A 20,107-nucleotide genomic window follows, 5' to 3' on the forward strand; every position below is an offset into this window, starting at 1 on the left:
GATTGATAATTACTTCTCTTTTATGCCTAATTAACTTTGAGGATTCTGGGCTGAATTGAATGTGATGAGAGAGAAATCATATACTTAAGGAAGAAACATAAAGTATAAGAGATAGCAAGATCACACAATAAGATACCCCCCCCCCCCAAATTAAAGGTACTAGTCCTTGGTCTTTGTTCAAACTCCAGAGTTCTTTCTCTGGAGATACAGATGGTATTCATCCATTGCAGACAGCCTCAAATTGTCCCTGATTGTTGCACTGATGGAATGAGCAAATCCATCAAGGTTGATCATCACCCACATGTTGCTGTTACGTGTGCAATGTTTTTCTGCTTCTGCTCATCTCACCCAGCATCTGTTCATGTAAATCCCTCCAGGCTTCTCTGAATTCCCAGGCCTCCTGGTTTCTAATAGAACATACATATCCCACAGTTTGTTAAGCCATTCCCTAATTGCAGGACATTAACTTGATTTCCAATTCTTTGCCACCACAAACAGGGCTGGCTGCCGTGAATATTTTTGTATAAGTGATGTTTTTACCCTTTTTCATAATCTCTTCAGGGTATAGACCCAGTAGTGGTATTTCTGGATCAAAGGATATGCACATTTTTCTTACCCTTTGGGTGTCTACTAATGCATTTCTAACCAGTTTTCTAACTGTCGAATCATACTCAGTACATCTGAAATTTATCTCATTGTCTTTTCATCTAAATCAGTTCCTTTCCAGACTCAGATTCATACCATTTAAAGCAAGGGAGCTTTTTACTTAGATATTCCATTCTACTAGTCAACAAAATATGAAGTCTTGAAGTCATCCTTCACTTTATCTTTGACCTCTTTCCTCTCTCCCTATGTCTAGATGCTTCTTCATTTTTATTTCTTCATAGTTGATTTATACTTTCATTTTTTTATTTGCTGTGTACCTTATCATAGTTCTTATGATTAGCTACTTGGATTACTAGAATATGGAATTCTTGAGAGCAATGGCTAATACGTGTACAAGTATAGATTTGTAAACTTGTGCACACATAAAATCTACAGAGTGGGTGTTGTCCACTTTGGGATGATGATGATGACAAGGATGATGATGATGACAAGGATGATGATGATGATGATGACGATGACGACAACATCAAGTGATACTATGACAAGCACATGAATTGGATATGAGTGAGGAGTCCTGTGCTAAGTCATCAACCTCATTTTCTCCTCTAGAGCCATCTGGATTCAATGGCCAGTTGTAAATCAGGACAACTGGAGATGGCCCTGGATATGAGGCAGGGTTAGGTGACTTGCTCAAGGACACACAGCTAGTAAGGATCAAGTGTCTGAGACTGTATTTTGATTCCTGTACTCCTGACTCCAGGGCTGTTGCTCTCTCTACTGTGCCACCTAGCTTCTCTGGGTAATGGGGTAATAACAGGATGGCATGTACAGTCACACATATTTGTGTATGTGTATGTGTATGTTTCTGTGGGTCTATGTGTTTTTTGCATAAAGGTAGCATAGAGAAGTGGAAAGAACAATCGACTCATGGGTTCACATCCTGGCTTTGACAATAATTGGCTGTGTGAATGATCATGGACTTGTTACTTAACTTTGCTGGTCATCAATTTTTTCTCATCTGTAAAGAGAAGGGATTGAACTAGATAACTTCTTTAAGTTACTTCTAGCTTTAATTCTTTGGTCCTGTTAATATAGACAAATCAGTTCATTTTTGTTCCTTCAGTTTTTTATGAAATGAAAATATTTTTTTAGTATCTATTTTGCAAGAGAATTAGTTTAAGGAACAAATGAAATAATGTATTAAAATTTTTTGTAAATTTTAACAACATTGAGGAAATTTGTTTTTCTTGTTTATGCAGCTTTGTTACAAGGAATTTTTTTCTTATTCCTTTTCCCACTATATGTAGGGGTGGCCTGAATGGACTAAATAGTTTCTGTTAATTAAAAAAAATAATGAGGTTGTGGGGGTGTTGCAGATGTGTAATGTTGCATGCACTTTCAATTGTGGTCACTATATTATTAATTTTGCTTAATAGTAGTACTTTGTTATAATCTTCTCCTGGAAATGTGATAATCTGATTTGTAAATGTTTGTGATATAGAAATGAAACATATCAATAAAACTTTTAAAGTCTTTAAAGCAGTATTTAAATTTAAACTTTTATTATTTACCTTAAAAAATTTGCATCTTGATAGTTTACTATGTTCCCAGTAGATAAAGTTGTCAGATAAGTGAATTCTGGATAAATAAGGTGACTGAGTTTTTCTTTTATTAATACTTTTACTGCTCAGAATATTGATTTATTATATGAAAGTAGGTTTACATGAAAATCTTATTGAGTTCCATTGGACAATTTGACGTAAAAAAATAGAATTTAATACTTTTAAAAGAAAAGCTTTAGATTTCATCTAGAACTTAGTGACTTCCCATTTTGCAGGTGAGGAAATTATAGTTTTCTTCCTTTGACATGCTGGAAAATTACAGTCTTTGTCTTGGATAGCAGAAATTCACTTTTTATCCTTTTATTCATTACATATTATCTGGGGTAATTTGTAGAGGATTATCATCTATAAATTCATTGTCAAACTTGTTTTCCTAAGTCAGGTACTATCATCTAACTTCAGATAACATTCAAGATTAGTAAGTCAGTTTTTAAAATATGTTACTTCATTCAATATAGGTAATATTAAGTTTGTATAGAAAAAATTACATGGATTCCTACTTTAAATTTTATAGACATGTATGTATTTATAGTGAAAGTTGGAGGCAGTGGCATATGTTTATAATATAGAACTAGTGCAGCAGAAGAGAGAGTCCTAAGACATGTAGTTTTTGCCACAAATTAGATACTGTTGGAAATTTAACCTGTGGTTACCTGAAGAATAGTAATAAAAGGGAGATAATAGCAATAAAGGATAGTTTATTTAATCCTTACCTTTTACTAGAGGAGCTCTAAAATATGGGGCAAGGGACAACTAGGTGGTGTAGTAGATAAAGCACCAGCCCTGGAGTCAGGAGTACCTGGGTTCAAATCCAGTCTCAGACACTTAATAATTACCTAGCTGTGTGGCCTTGGGCAAGCCACTTAACCCCATTTGCCTTACAAAAACCTAAAAAATAAAATAAAACAAAATATGGGGAAAACAACAGTCTGTGTGGACATGATTACAGGTTATATTCAGATTTTTATATAGCCCTGTTGCTCTGTATGTGTATTTGTGTGTGTTTGGATTTAATTGATATTGTGAGAGGCAGCAGTACTTTCTATATTCCAATTACAGTATTAGATAATTAAATTATAGGAAGATATTAATTCTTTATAAATGGATTTTTGTCAGTTCTTTGTATATTTTCAGCTGTAAGAAAAGCAACAAAAATTTAATGTATGAAAGTCATATAAAGGTGTTTTAAATTCAACATGGGTAGGGGCAGCTAGGTGGCGTAGTGTAGAAAGCACTGGCCTTGGAATCAGGAGTACCTGGGTTCAAATCTGTCTCAGATACTTAATATTTACCTAGCTGTGCGGCCTTGGGCAAGCCACTTAACCCCATTTGCCTTGCAAAAAAACTTTTAAAAAAATAGAGGGAATTATATTTCCAACAGGACAGTTGACAGGAGTATACTTTGAAAGAGTATATGGGCACAATTACAAAACAATTATGAAGACCTGAAAAAGAGGATTATACTGGGAGACGAAGGCATTAGAGGATAAATAACACCACATGATGATGCACAAATGATATATTATAGTAAAAGGAAAGATGGGAGGATGAATAAATTTTAATCTCAATAGATTTGGTTCAAAGAGGGAAAAACATTCCCAAATTAGACATTTATCCTACACTACAGGAAAGTAGGGGGGGGAAGGAGAAAAAAAGGAGAAGGTGAGACTAATAAAAGGGAAGTAATAAATGAAAGTAAAGGTAAAGTTAAAATTAAAGTTAAAAGTTAAAAAAAAGTAAAGTAAAAGGGGAAAAGGAGAAGAAAAGGGAAAAAGGTTTGTAGAAAGGAGGGCACATTGAGAGGTCCAGCAGTTAGAGGCAAAGGAGTAAACGGAAAGGAAAGAGGAAAAATACAAACAGGGAGAAGATAATAAGGAGGGAAAATATACAGAATTATGTAGAATTCTGCTACCAGACAAAGCTAAAGCAAAAATAGGTCTAATTAAAAGGGACAAGAAATTTGAAAGACTTGTAAAGCTCAGGTTTACTAATGGATTTTTGTGAAATTTTATGAAATACTCTTTATGATACTCATCAATTATGTGATTGTTTTGGACTATTATTCTGTACGAAATCATGAAGACTTCGATGAATTGATTCTGAGTGAAGTGAGCAGAATATTGTATACATGAACAACAACACTTTGAGATGCTCAACTATGATGGAAACAATTTCTCTTAGCAATTCAGTGATCAGGAACAATCATGGGAGGTCTATTAAGAAAAATGCCATTGGGGCAGCTAGGTGGCACAGTGGGTAGAGCACCGGCCTTGAAGTCAGGAAGACCTGAGTTCAAATTCGGCCTCAGACATTTAATAATAATTTCCTAGCTGTGTGAATTTAGGCAAGTCACTTATCCCCACTGCCTGGCAAAAATCAAAAAAGAAAAGAAAAGAAAAATGCCATCCACATCCAGAGGAAAAAACTGGATTTTTGAATACAGAGCAAAGCTTGCTACATTCACTTTTTAAAACATCTTTTGTTTTTTCTTTCCTTCTCAGGGTTTCCCCACCTTAATTTTAATTTTTCTTTCATAGCAGCATTAATATGGAAATATGTTAAATATGGTTTTACAAGTACTAGCTATATCCAAATTTTTGCTGCCCTGGGGAGGGGAAATTAAGGGTGATTGAAAAATATGCAGTTCATAAGCTTGTAAAAGGATGATCTTTGCATATAATTGGAAAATAAAATTTAAAAATCTAATAAAAAAGTTCAGGGAGCAAATAGTATTCAGGATGACTGGCAGTGGATGACCTCAGCCAGATCCTTTACAGTTGGTGAATCAACAATAGAGGAACCACTACATCTGGATCTTAACACCTCTGTCCCAAAAGAACAGAAATAAAACTTGAGAAGATATGTTTAGAAAGAACGGATGACATAAATCTAGTGTGCTTCTGGTAAATCCTTGCTGGCGTCAACATTCAAGGAATTGTTTTATTAGCTAACTCAGAAGAGAGAGAGAAATAGTAAAGAAAAGAAAAACCCATACATTATTAATATCCCCCAAAGCAATGAAAGAATATCAATAAATATCAATAAATGCTGAACTATATTTTTCCTGTAAAAATTATTTTATTCTCACCCTTATTTTCATATTACTTTTTTCTCAAATGTATTTGATCTATCATGTCCTCAGTCTTCCCTTGCAATAAAGCATGAAATAGAATTTTAAAATGTTTAACAAAACTAATCAGTATGTAAATCAAATGTGGCATATCTCATCTCTTTAAAGAGGTGAGGGAGCTGGATTTTCACTTCTATTCCTTGGGGCAAACTTCATCATTATAATTAAATGGCATCCAGTTTTGATTTGTTTTGTTTTTCTTCTAATTTACATTATTGTTATCATATATTATTTTCTGGTTCATGGTACTTCTCTTCATGTCAGTCATATTTTCCCTTAATTTTCTTTCCAATGGGAACCACTTATATTGTAAATTTCTTTATATGTGTGTGTGTATGTATGTATGTTTCTGTGTATCTATTCATCCATGTACCACTTTTTGTTTAATCAGTCCCCTGTTGATGGGTATCTTTGTTGTCAGCACTATTATGTTTCAATTCTTTTCTAAAAATAATGGACATAATAGAGATCAAAATGTTTATAGCAACTCTTTTGCTAACTGTTGTCCTGAAGCCAATTTAACATGTCGTCTTTAGTTGCCATATTTTCCAGAAACACTGTGGCTAACATGACTGAAAAAAATCAGAGCCTGTTAATAAATGACTAGACTGTAGTACATGAACATAAAGGAACAGTACTATATAATAAGAAATAGATTTTAAAAATACAAAGAAGTATATTAAATATTATAAATAATAATCATGAGTACAACAATTTAAATGGAATTAACAAGAACAAAACAGTTCAAAATTTCATGCTATGAAACTATAATGATAAAACTTGTTTCCAGAAAAGAGTACAGGAATATACTTCCCATTCTTTTCAGAGATTGGGGACTTATGAGTATTATGTACTGTACTGATAAAGTGGGATCAAGTCAGATACATTGGGATGATAAAAGATACAAATCTCGACAAGAAAGGCTACTTGATACTCTATGAATAGAGAAAAAGAGGAGATAAATATAACTAGTGAGAGGGTTTTGAGTTGTGGAATACAGGAGATGAAAGAATGCACTTCAGAACAACTTAATCTTCTTAGTGAAATAATAAGGAAGGACATTTTCTAAGATTTATTGGGTAGGAGAAAGTAGAATTTGTAGGATTGCAGTTTTAGAATTGAAAGAGATCTTCATTTAGTTTAACCCACTTCCTTTTACAGAATGGGAAGCTGATGTTATAGTTTAAATAACTTGGTGAAGGTCATCCAAATAAATATAAATGGCATAACCAGGATTTGGACCCAGTCCTTTGAATCCAAATCCATTGCAGTTTCCACTAACATCCCAAGAATATTTAGTCATTTTTAGTTGAGAATTTGAAGAAAAAGATTGTTGGGAAAAATCCCTGAGGATCGTGGAAAAGTGTGTGTGAGAACAGTTATTTCTACATAATTGAACTGGTTTGCAGACCTCCATGTAAAGATAAGTAATGTGAATTTGCCCAAAGACTGGAGTGGGGAACACGGAGGGAGAAAAGGTGTTATGCAATTGTTGATGGAGGCTGCTGGCATATTGTTCAAGGGCATGTTGTCAGACAAAGAAGTGAGAGCAAGAAGAGGAATGGGCAGACCCAGGTCAGTCATGTGGTGGCCTCACAGAAAATGAGAGGAAGAACAGGTTGGGGTGGAGATGAATTTCTCAAGTCAAGATCCCATCAGTCGCTGGGATCCATTCTGCTTTCACTTGAATGTATGTGGTGGTGGGGGTGGGAGGGGGATGGTTGGGAGGTTTTGAAACTCAGAATTTAGGGGCAGGAGAGAGAGTGCACACAATACTTCACAATAAAATCAACAGGCTTTTTTTTTGGAATTCATTACTTAAAATTGAATTTGGGTAATGCAAATTTACATCACAAGATCTGTCTATACAAGGAATGCCACAATAGAGAGCACTTAGTTGAAGTTGGATAGTATAGATTTGTAATTGGCCTAGTTGTCATGATTCTGTATTTTACCCTTTAGTTGTATTCAGTCACTCTGAAAGAAAGTTCATATTGATTATTACTCTCAAACAACAAAAGAGCAAAAGAGGAATAAAAAAATAAAAAAAATAGTTTACAATTACTTGGTATTTTTAAGGTTTATAAAATGTGTTTTCCATTGATCTTCACACAATTCTAGATATAGAGGGATGGCAGTAGCTTGTTAAACTAATAGTTGGTCCCAGAATGAAAGGAAGACCCTGAGGTTAGAACAGGGGTTATATTATTGGAATAAAAAAAGATTTAAGTTTAGGAGGAGTAAGGCAGTTGGAAAAACTTGGGAACAGGTAATTGAATTCAGAAAGGGTCTTCTGTAGAAGAGAGAAAATAGGCTTTGGGCAAGGGGGCTTAAGGATCTATGTGAGGTAAAAAAAAGACTTAGATTTTAATTCATAGGTTACACAAATGGTTTCCAAGTTACCACAAAAAGTCCATAAAGTTCACAAGTTAAGTCCTGTGGAGAAGCAGCTAGATTCAAGTAATAAAGAAGATAGTACTTTCTAAGAAGAGATAATAGTTAAGCAAAAAAGAGATAGTTGAGAGAAAATAGCCAAGGGGATAGTCAAATTAAAAATGAAAAAGAAAAGAAACTTAGATCAACATAGATCCAGCCACATGGAGCTAGGGTCATATCAGACCAGCAGCATGGAGTTAGAGCACATGGGTCCAATTTAGAGAAAGGAAGAAGAAATTGGAGCAACAGCAGCCTGTCCGAGTCAGTAGGGGAAAAAAAAAGAATAAGTTGGGAAGAACCCATGCTTACATACACTTCCATAGTGGGCACAACAAGGGTGGTGCTTGAGGAGTGGTTTATCATTTGGCTCCAATACACATGCCAAAGGAACTAATACCTGACAGAAAACAGCATTCACTAAGCATGGGCAGAGTTCATTAGGATGTTTTTTGCTCCTTCCCCAAAGAGCATGACTAAGGTCAGCCTGGTTGGTAAAGTTCAAAGTAGCTTGGGAAATGTAATTCTCAAAGGGCCTATACAGAATTTGTAGAAAAGTTTCTCATACAAAAGATGACAGCATTTTTCTGTGCCCAGAATTCCCCTGCTACACTTCTATGTGACACTTGTCCTTACCTCACCTGTTGATAGTTTCCTTCTCCTCAAAATTACTTTGTATTGATTTTTTTACATGTGTATTGTATTCCCCCAATAGATTGCAAGTTTCTTGAAGGAAAGAATTCATTTTTATAGTTCTCTTCAACATCTAGAATATAATAATCACTTAATAAATACTTACTGATTGAATTAAGTATTTTGGTGAAATAAATTTTGTCTTCATCACATTGATCTTTCTTTTCAGTATCCCTGGCTTTCTTTCTCTCTCCCTTCTCATGTTAACTCCTGATTTGTTGCACCTCTAATTTCTTATTCAGGCAGGCTTTAATATATTTTATTCAGTTATTACGACTTAAATTTTAAAATGTGTACAGCAGTGCTTATATCCTTGTATCCTACTATCTGTCTCATTGAAAATCCATCGGAAAGGCAATTTCATATTAAGGTAGTATTGAGTAAATTATATTTGTTTTGGGAGTGTTTGAATTTTAATTAGACATATTTTAAGAGGAACTAATCAATTTGAGCATGTCTGGAGGAAGATAACCTGAAAATCACATTGAGGCAATAGGCCTCTCAACTTGGAGAAGATATAATAGCACCATAAAAGAGATTATATAGGAAAAGCTCTCTTTCTCTTTGTCTCTCCGTCTTTGATCCTCTCTGACTCTCTGTCTCACCTTCCCCCCTTTTTCCTCTCCTCTCTTAGAGAGTGCAAAGCCAATACCAGTCAATGGAAGTTGCAGAGTTGTTTTTCATTTAAAATAAGATAGATTTTTCTAATAACCAGAGTTGTCCTCAAAATTAATCAATAATGAATTCTCCACCACTAGAACAATTCAAGCAAGAATCTATGTGATCACCTGTCAGAAAAGAATGGATTTGAATTATGCAAGGTCACTTGGCTGCCACATCTCAGTTTACTCAGGCAAAGCTGTGTTATTATTCAGCCTTTTCCAATGCACATTTCTTAAGCAGCTACTTGCACAAGGCACACTTGAGAACACAAAGCTAAAAATAAAAGTTTCTATTGGGAATGAGTAATCCAGCATGGCTAAGAAAAGCAAATAGAAGAAGGTTAGTGAAATTTTCTTTTCTTTCTCAGATAGGAGGTGAGAAAGAAACCTTACTCTTGCAGTCAGAAGGTCTGTTCCCTGTAGGACCAGTTCTGAACTAGACAGTTCCACAAATAGCTGATTTAAACTATTGGAACTTCAGTTCCTTCACCTGTAGAAGGGATATTAACTTAACACTGTTTATCTTATAAGATTGTTTTGTAGCAGGTTCAGAACATAGGGAAGTAACTCATTTGTTTGTTTGGAAATTGTCATCCATGAATCAGTGAAGGGAGCTGAATATGTTTAGCTTAGGGAGAAAACCAGTCTGAGAGGGACAGACATGATAACTACCTTCAAAAATTTTATGGGTATTTAATGCATAATCCTGAATATCATTTGCCATATTTATTAAGAGTTTTATTTCAAATATTACTGTGACTTAAATTTTCAAAATCCAAACTTTGAGGCCTATTTTTGTATTCAAAGGTAAGTGGAAGATTTGGGTGTTTTCTGAATAATTATTGAGTAGAAATTAAGCTTCTTCCTATAATTATCTTAATGTATGACTTTTTACTTCCTATTGATTTATAAATTCACAACAAAAGATTTGTCTATTTTCAGTCCTAAACTAATATTCTAGTCTGAACACATTGAAACCAACATTTTTTTAAAAAAGCAAAATAATACAGCGTTGATGCTTTATAATCCCAATGTAATTAGGAAATTACTTAAACTGAATAGAAATTTAGAAAAAATACAGAATAAAATATTAAGCAAAAACCCCAGCTGTTTCTAGCTAAAATTCTTCAGAGTAAGAGGAATAGTTTCTTGTTTATTTAATAACCCAGCAGATTGCATTGCTAAATGTAGAATATGAAGGATTTCTTAGAAGTTTCAAAAAGTGAATCAAAACCATTTCCAAACCTTTTTCTTTTCAACTAAGTATTACATTAAAAACATATTCAATCCATATTCAATAGACAGATTTTAAAAAGAACTAAAGAACATTCTGAAAGGGTTTATACTTAAAGAATTGTTCATTGCAAAATATTTTGTATGTTTTATCTCATTTCCCTTTTAGGTGTATGTGTTGATCTTTTTTTTTTTCCTGTTTATGCATTAATCTAACTGAAACTATTTTCTTAAAAACATGAAACTGAGACTGAAACAGAAATAAAATGACTTTTTCATTTGACATTGCCTTGAGATACTACAATAAAGCACAAAACAGGGGTAGCAACTTATTGATTTAATTACAAGTAGATGCAGCAGATAATGTTTACTACAGCGGGAAAATCTTAAAGTTTAAAAGAAGTTGTGTAGGTTCCAAACAAGTAATATGGGACACATTTAAAAAACATAAGAACTAGTTTAATTTAATTAACTGTGGTCTAATATGTTGTGCATCCCACTCATGGTAAACCACAGCGGCATTTACTGGCTAATGCTTCAAAGCACTACTGTTTTTCATCCACTTTCATTGGCCAAATGTGTCATAGAAGCATTAACTCAAGTCTGGAAAACAGTTCTCATGGACTTTACTTTAATGATAAACCTAACATATAGTGCACTTGCTGATATCAAGTGAATGGAATTTCCAAAATCTTGACATAATGTCTTTTAAGTCTGAAGCAGTAATGGTTTTATGAAGTTGTTTTTAATGGCATTTGTTGAAGTGGCGAGCAGATGGATTAGAAAGGTCTGTTTCTAGCTACAATCAGCAATGATCATAGTATCCTATTACAATCACCCTATAAAGCAGCCTGTATTTTTAAAAAGAGGGGAGTAGAGAACAGAGAAAAATGCCTTTCAGTGTGAGATGTCTGTAGTATTCTGTAACCTGTTGGGTTGGATGTCATTGCATCAATTAGCTTTGTCCTGATACAGTTGCAGAACCACATTTTTCTCTGACAGCTAAATGTTAATCATTTTTCAACTTTTCTTTTCAATGTTATTTTGATAATGAATGACTTCTCTAAAAAGATGATATTGTCAAGTATTGTTTTAATAATGCTATTGCTTTTAATCATAGTTTCCAAAGTACTTCATACGTTTTCTATTGGAATCTGAATTTACATAGTTACTGCTTTTGATCACCTGCCTTTTTACATATTTCATACATATTTGATGCAGCACTAGGATATTTTGGGGAAAAAACAAGCTTCTTCTATGCTTTAAAAGAGTTTATGAAATGTAAATGAACATTCTTGTTCTGGTTCATTAAAACATTTCTTTAACATGTAAATAGGTGACTCTGAGGTTAGGAAATGATTGGTGGCCAAATCTATATTTAATTAAGCTATCTTTCCTTTGATTATGACTTAGATTTCCATTGACATGTTTATATTATCATGGTTGTAGTATAATTCTAACAATTTAATGGGAAATTAGGTTCTGGAACTTAACATCTACTCTTTCTGGTTGGGATAAAGAATAAGTTAGTTGGTAAATCTTGTCATTTCTACCTCTAAAATATCTGTCTCTTTTTCCATTCAAACTAACACAGCCCTAGTTAAGGCCCTCATCACCTCCTGCCTAGACTGGTGAAATTTGTCTCTTAATTGGTCTCTTTACCTCTGATCTCTCCCCTCTCCAAATCATCTTTCACAAAGTTGCCAAAATGATTTTCATAAATACCACTCTCTTACTCAGTAAAGTCTAGTGGTTTCCCATAATTTCCATGATCAAATATATAAGGTGTTTGGCCCTTAAACACAGAACAATTTAGTACTAACATACTTTTCTAATCTTATTGCATATGACTCCCCTTTATCTGTTAGCCACACTGGCATCCTGGCTATTTCTTATGCACAGCTCTCTCTCTCTTGCCTTTGGTCCTTAGCACAGGCTATCTCTCATGCCTATAATGCATTTATTTCTCACTTCTCTATCTCAGAATCCTTCTTTTTCTTCTTTCAAGGTTCAGCTTAAGTTCCTTTTCCAAGAGACCTTTCCTGCTCCTCTTAGTTATAAAGATCTTTACCCCTAAATAATTTTGTGTTGATTTGCTAGATATAAATACATTCATTTGTTGTCCTTGCTGGTCCCATCCCTTCTATTCCCCCCCCCCCAAACTGGATTGTGAGCTCTATGAAAGCAGAAACTATTTTTGATTTTTGCCTTTTTATATATGTAACAGACATGTAAATGTGTTCTTGGTTGCTTGAAATTTATAATCCCAGTAGGATTTTATAGTTGTCTTTTATTAATTATTATCTAGATATTCTAAAAAGAACTTTAACATTTACTTTCTTAGTTTCATTTTTTTCATTATGAGCTGGGAAAACTGAGGTTGTGAAATTTCTCATTGTCATAGAGAGCTGTCCATTGGTGTTACAGTAAGAATTCCTGAACCTTTAATGTTTAGGCATGTGCTGATTAAATAAAAATATTTACCTAGAGGATGCTCTTAAAACACAGCAGTGCACAGATGAATTTCTGAGACGAATATTCTTGAGCTCGAGGATGGGATCATTAAACACTGTGTCAGAGTATTTAAATTTACCCATTTAATAGTCTAGGTGGTGCTATGGCTAAAGTGCTCTAACCAGAGTCAGGGAGACGTGAGTTCAAATTCAGCTTCAGGCACTTAACTAGCTCTTTAACGCAAAACAGATTTTTTCAGCTGTAAAATGGGGAGCCCATCTTGGGCTCTTGTGCAAACCAAATGAGATAATATCAGAAAGCATTTAGCACAGTGTCTCTCACACAGCCAGTAGATAAATGCTTATTCCTTTCCCCCCAGATTCCAGCAAGCTGCCATTGTTTATAGTATTTTTTTGGGGGGGGGTTCTTTTGCAATTGTCTTCAAAGCCTCAGTGTTTGGCACAAAATCACTCTCTGAGTATCTGAATTTTGGAAATAGTAAAAGCCATCATTAATGATAAGCAGTCCTGTGAATTTTGGGGAGTGGTGATAAAGATGAGTTATGATTATTTTATTTTATGTTGTCTCTAAAGTCAATACCAAAAGAAAAATTCCTGTATTTTAAGTATTGACAATACCATTAGAATAACTATACTGCTTTCTCAGGTGACTTTGTAGAAAGTTAGTGCTTGTGAAATTTTGATTCTTTTATTTTTATTTTAAATTAAAAAGTATTTGATTCTTTTTAAAAATTCATACAATACTCATACAGTACAACAGGGTTGTTTCCAAAGTCCAAGGTAACACTACGGTCATCTCTTTTTTGGGAGCATCATTCTCTCCTGGTTCTTCTCCTGTCTGTCTGACTGCTCTTTCTGAGTTTTCTTTTCTGTATCCTCATCAAGATCAAACTCAACTGTGGGTGTCCCCACAGTATTTTCTTGTCCTTGACCCTCCTCTTCTTTTCTCCCTTTGTATTACTTCATTTTGAGAGCTTATCAATTCCTATGAATTTTCTTCTCTTCCTGATGATTCTCAGATATATCTGTCCTTCCCCAGCCTCTCTGCTCACCTCTAAACTTACATCCCCCATTGCCTTTCAGACAGCTTGAAGGATAGAGTAGACATGTTAGACATTTTATATAATCTTGTATTCAACATATCCAAAATGGAACTCATCTTTTTCTTCATACCATCTTCCTTACCCCTTTCCCTATTACTTTAGCAGCCTCTCAGGCTCACAACCTAGGTGCCCTCCTCAACCCCTCACTCCCTGTCACCCTTCCTATGTAATCTGTTGATTTTACCCTTACAATATCTCTTGATATATCCTCTTCTCTGCTCCAGCACTGCCACTACTGTAGCATGAGCCCTCATCACTTTATGCCTGGACTTTTGCAAGTTGCCTATCGGAAGCCTCAGATGTCTTTCCATTCTAATCTATCCTCCATTCAGTCACCAAAATTCTTTGGTGCATGTCTAGATGTGGAAGTCTCATGGCTTCCTTTTATCTTGTCTGACCTTGTCAACCATCTCTCCATCCTCATTAGATACTCAATTACAAAATCCTCAACTTAGCATACATAGTCTTATTTGTGTGGGGGCCGTGCTAATCTTCTCTGTATCCTTCCAATTTTTTAGTATATGTGCTGCCGAAGTGAGCACCATACATAGTCTTCTTCTACCTTTCCAGGCTTCTTAGACCTTACCTCCCACCTCTTGAGCCAGTGATTCACTTCCATCTCTTTGGTCTGGGAAGTTTTTCAGTCTCTTGTTTATGCCTGGAATGCTTTTACTCTTCATCTCCAATTACTGGTTTCACTGGCTTCTTTTAAAATCCTATCTTCTACAGGTGGTGGTGATGATGATGATGATGATGATGATGATGATGTTTGTCCTTGAAGAAGACCATGACATCAAGGAAGTGACACCATGACAGGACATGAATTAGATTTTAGTGAGGGGATGTTGGACTAAGTCACTACCTTCCTTTCTTCTCTGGAGTCATCTGAATCTAGTGGTCAAATGTCAATCAGGATGACTAGAGATGGCCCTGGATGCGGCAGTCAGGGTTAAGTGACTTATAAGGTAGTAAATGTCTTAGGCTGGATTTGAACTCAGGCCCTCCTTACTCCAGAACTGGTACTCTACCCACTGTGCCACCTAGCTGCTAGAGATTGAGAAATTTCCCTGGTTGCCTTTTAATTCTCTTATCTTTCTTCTTTTATTTATTTCCTGTTTATTCTGCATATAGCTTGATGTACATAATTATTTATTTGTTTTCCCCCCCCTCTTGAGGGCAGGGACTATCTTTTGTCTCTCCCTCACCTTTTTGGTATTCCCAGTGCTGTTTGCCACATGGCAGGCACTTCATAAATGTTTGGTGACTGACTGATTAATGGACTTATTATTTGCTTTCTAAAAACTTATTGGCATATACAGTAGTATGTAAATTTCTTGGGACAGACAATAGTTTTGATGTATTTTCATTTTATGACTGCAATGGAGGAAATTTTTCCCCCCAATAATAATATCCACTGACAAGATTCATTAAGAAAACTGGTAACTTAAGCCAACTAAACTGTTAAATAATATTAAATGTTTGAGTAAATATGTAAAATTCCTAGGTGAGCAGGATTAGTAAAAGATCCTCTCATTAGCTGGATCATTACTTGAACTAGACGTAACTTGCCCAGGAACAGAGATGGAGAAGCATTATATATGTATGAAAAATAGAGAAAAGTCCAATTTTCAAAGGATAGTTAATTCTATTATTACTAATACTGTTTGTCAAAATAGGTTAGGAAAAGACCTGACAAAACTTTTATTTTGTTGTTTGTTTGTTTTTTAGTTTTTGGAAGGCAATGGGGTTAAGTGGCTTGCCCAAGGCCACACAGCTAGGTAATTATTAAGTGTCTGAGGCCAGGTTTGAACTCACGTACTCTTGACTCCAGGACTGGTGCTCTATCCATTGTGCCACCTAGCTGACCCCTGACAAAACTCTTTTGAGAAAAATATGGTGCTGTTACATGAGAACTAATAGATAAAGCAGAAGAAGAAAATTATAGACTTGTTTTAAACACATAGCTTTGCAGAGTAGTAGTAATCTGGTAGTAGTAAATATCCTTGCATTTGTTGATTGAAATTGAAAATATTTCACCTCTAGATTAAGTCTGAATTGGCTAAAATGGAATAATGCATTCAGAAATTCTTCCATTGTTGACATCTGTAAGAACTCAATGCAAACAATGTTGACAAAAGTTTCAACGAAATGATTGCTAGTAGCAGAATAATCTCCACCTGTTAAACACCTTTTTCAGTTTAGAAGCCTGCCTTGAGTCTTTTATGTATTTTCTATCATATAACTTCCACAGTAATATTCTTAATGCACATGTCTGACCTCATTTAAAACTTTTCAAAAATTTGAAGAAGGTGACTCCTCCAGTATAAAATACAGGCTCTTAAGCTTGACATTTTTTGCTCTTTTCATTCTGTTTTCAACTGACCTTTTTAGCCTTATTTCACATGTTACCCTCTATATGCTTTATTTTCAATCTAACTGGGCAAGTAACAGTTTCATAGACTTGGCTGTTCCTTCTCTCATTATTTTTGTTTGCAAGAGCCATCTCTAAATCTGAAATATTCCTTCCTTAATTCTGACTTACTTTCCTTTTCTTTAGCATTTTTGTATCCTGTGATTTGATTTTTATTTTTTTCTCTGTCCAAATATACTGGAAAATATTATCTATTATTTCCTTTTCTTAAATCATTACCTTGATTTAATCATACTCGCCTGAATAGTTTATCATCCCCTGGTAGCAGATAAGCTCTTGAAAGTGGTGATTCTTTTCTTTCTTTTTCTTTCTCTTCCCCTTCCCCCTTCCTCCTCCCCTTTTCTGTTGTCTTTCCCCTTTCCTTTGCTTCTCCCCTTTCTCCTTCCTCTTCCTCTTTGCTACCTCCTCCACCTCCCGCCCCCGCTCAGAATTGAGAAAAACTTTAAGCATGGGAACAAAATCTTTTTAGGTTTATATAGGAAATGGATAAGCTTGTTTCCTAAATGTGAACGTTTTAATGATAATGCATGACAGATAAAACTGAATCATAGTTCTTTTCCCCTTTAATCTCTGTCAAATGATTATCAGATATTGTTTTCCTCAGTTCAACAAATAGTAACTACTGGCTCTGTGCAAGGCAATGGCTTATAAGGGTTCTCAATTTACAAAGACAAAAGACAATATTCTCTGCTCTCTGGACAGTGTATTCTATGTAGGGAATATAGCATAATACAAAAATAAATAAAGATACTTTGTGAATAGAAAGCAGTTAGAGTGATTGGCAATGGCATTTCCAGGTGAATGGCAACTGACCTGGAAGCAGGCAAAGGAGGAAGAAGTGTATTCCAGGCATGAGGAACATTGTGGTAAAGCTTGGAGACAGGAGATGGAACCTTGAATTTAGGGAACAGCTGGTAGACTAGTTTTACTAGGATTTAAAATTTATGAAGAGTAATAATTTGAAATAAGCCTGGAAAGACTGAATCATGGGATGTCCAAAATAAGAGAGGAAAATGGATAATAAAGATTCTGGCTGTTGATGATCTTAGACCCAGAACTAGAAAGGGCTCTAGAAGTCCACTAATCTAAGCTCTTTTCCCTTCATTCTTTCTTTACATAACCTCATTTTAGACTTTGAAAAAATGTGGCTCTATTTACATCATACTGATATGTTAGTTGTGGGATTTGGTGTAAAATTCTGACTCTAAATCTAGCACTATAGGTTCAGATCTTCAAGCTTCAATATATTATTTAATATGAATTAACATTTATATAGGACCTTCTATTATTAAAAATTCTTTACATATATTGTCTTATTTGATTGTGTACAACAGCTCCTAAAGAACTTGTAGATTAATTGACTTATGTTGTCAGTAATCTTTGTTAGTTTTTTTTGCTGTTTCTGATATTCTCCAAGCAAAATAAATTATTTGCAGAAAGTCATTATTTTGTTTACTTTTTACCTAGACTCATTCCCTCAATTTCTTTAGCACTTCTAACAGTGATTTAATAGTGATAAAGGACATCCGTGTTGTACTCTAGATCTTTTAGAAAGTCCGCTGGTTTATCCCAATTAAGATAATATTGCCTTTTGGTTTTTGAGAAATTCTTCTTATAATATTAAAGATCCATTTATTCCCATGGTTTTCTAGTGCTTTAAGAGGAAACTCTTGTATTGTCTCAAAAGTTTTATCCTCATCTAGTGACATTATCCTGTAATCTTTGTTCTTTGTATTAATATGTTTGCTGTATTAATATGTTTACTGATTTCTAATATTGACTGAGCCTTATATTCCTGGTCATAGTATGTGAATCTATTTAATTCTGTGATTTTTTTTTTTTCCTTTAGTAATGTACTTGTGTTAAATTTGTGGGACTTTTTTTTTTGAGATTGGGTTATTTCATCTTATTGTTTGTTAATCTGAGCACAACCTGTTTTTGTAAACATTCATCTATTTTATATAGATCTCAAAGTTAATTTACATATAATTGGGTGAAATAATTCTTAGTAATTAATTTTAATTTTTCACTTTTAAATTTTTTTATATTGGTAATTTAGTTTTCTTTTGAAAAAATAAAGTTAGCTAATGTTTTATCTTTTTTTTTCCCAAATCAGTTCTTAGTTTCATTTCAGTTTTGTTAATCTTTTCATTAGTTTTCAAGGATTTCTGTTTTGATGTATAATTGTGTTTTAATTTTTTTTTGAGAGATAGTATCTTACATTTACAATTAATTACTTGGGCAGCTAGCTGGCACAGTGGATAGAGCACCAGCCCTTGAGTCAGGCATACCTGAGTTCAAATCTGGCCTCAGACACTTAACAATTACCTAGCTGTGTGGCTTTGGGCAAGCCACTTAACCCCATTTGCCTTGTAAAAAACCTAAAGAAAAAAATAATAAAATAAAATAAAATACAATTAATTACTTTCTTCTTTTACAGATGAAAGTGTTTAGATTTGGATTAGCTCACAACTCCTTTTTTTGTCATTTTAGCCAGTCTGATGTGTGAGATAGAACCGTAGAGTTATTTTGATTTGTATTTCTCTATTCAGTAGTGATTTGGGGCATTTTTTTTTCATGTGACTATAGATAGCTTTAATTCCTTCATCTAAAAACTCTATATTCTTCAAGCATTTATCAATTGAGAAACAACTTGTATTCCTATACATTTGACTCGGTTCTCTATGTTTTTGAGAAATGAGGCTTTTGTCAGAGATACTTTTACATACCCCCTCCTGCCATTTTTTCTGCTTTCCTTTTAATTTTGTTTGCATTAGTATTATTTATGCAAAACCTTTTTAATTTTATATAATCAAAATCATCTAATTTACATTATGTAATGCTCTCTATATTTTCTTTGATCCTATATTCTTCCCTTATGCATAGATTTGATAAAGTATTTCATGCTCTCTAATTTGCTTATATGTAAAATCACATACTCATTTTGACCATATTTTGGTATATGGTATGAGATGTTGGTCTAGATCTAGTTTCTGCCATACTATTTTGAATCTGTGATTGTTAACTAGTTAGTGAATGACAGAACTACCAGGTGATAATTTTTTCCCACTTTCTGCACAAGGTCAGGTTTTCTGTATGTGGGTTTGGAACTCTTCTTGTTCCTCTATTATCCTATAAACAGAAACCCTACTACACTCCCAACCATCCCTGACCAGACCCTTCTCCTAGTTTCCTATGCTGACTGTGTCACTGATTTTTTTTTCTCTTAAATATCCTAATGAGGACTTGTACTGGAGCACTTAAAAAATATTTGTGGAGAAGTTATCTCAGCACATTAATTGTATTTCTTCCTGCTATTCCACCAACTTGCCTCATCTTCCTTTGCTGTCAGTCATTTGTGTGTGTGTGTGTGTGTGTGTGTGTGTGTGTGTGTGTGTGTGAAATTGAAATTGTGAAGGACGTTTGAGAATGGGCAAAATTGCCAAAACTGGGTGACAGTCTCTTCTTCATCCACGTCTTACTTATGTCTCTTCATTCAATTCTCCAACAGATTATAAAATCTATGAGGGGAAGGAGTAATCTAGAATATATACCTAATCTTAATCAATCTCTCTTTTAATCTCTATCATCAATTGCCTCCTGAACTCATAGATAACTAGTATGACCTATTTTGAAAAAAAATTTGTCTAGCTTTTCTCTTAAAAGTCAATTAAACTCTCCTAAAGATATAATTTTTGGGTGGGAATTAAGGCTTACTTA

At 34.3% G+C, this 20,107-nt stretch overlaps 1 protein-coding gene and 1 non-coding gene across 12 annotated transcripts in view; one reads left to right on the forward strand and one right to left on the reverse strand.

Annotated features, from left to right (window-relative positions):
- The window catches only part of VPS13B (vacuolar protein sorting 13 homolog B), a 1,326,809-nt gene that overhangs the window by 228,644 nt on the left and 1,078,058 nt on the right, over positions 1-20,107 (forward strand). The window lies entirely within an intron of this gene.
- Positions 14,390-14,498, reverse strand: LOC141503746 (U6 spliceosomal RNA). The gene has a single exon (XR_012473068.1). It is a non-coding gene; the product is annotated as a U6 spliceosomal RNA (small nuclear RNA).

Source organism: Macrotis lagotis, chromosome X, assembly GCF_037893015.1.
Source record: "Macrotis lagotis isolate mMagLag1 chromosome X, bilby.v1.9.chrom.fasta, whole genome shotgun sequence".
Classification (NCBI taxonomy): Eukaryota; Metazoa; Chordata; class Mammalia; order Peramelemorphia; family Peramelidae; genus Macrotis; species Macrotis lagotis.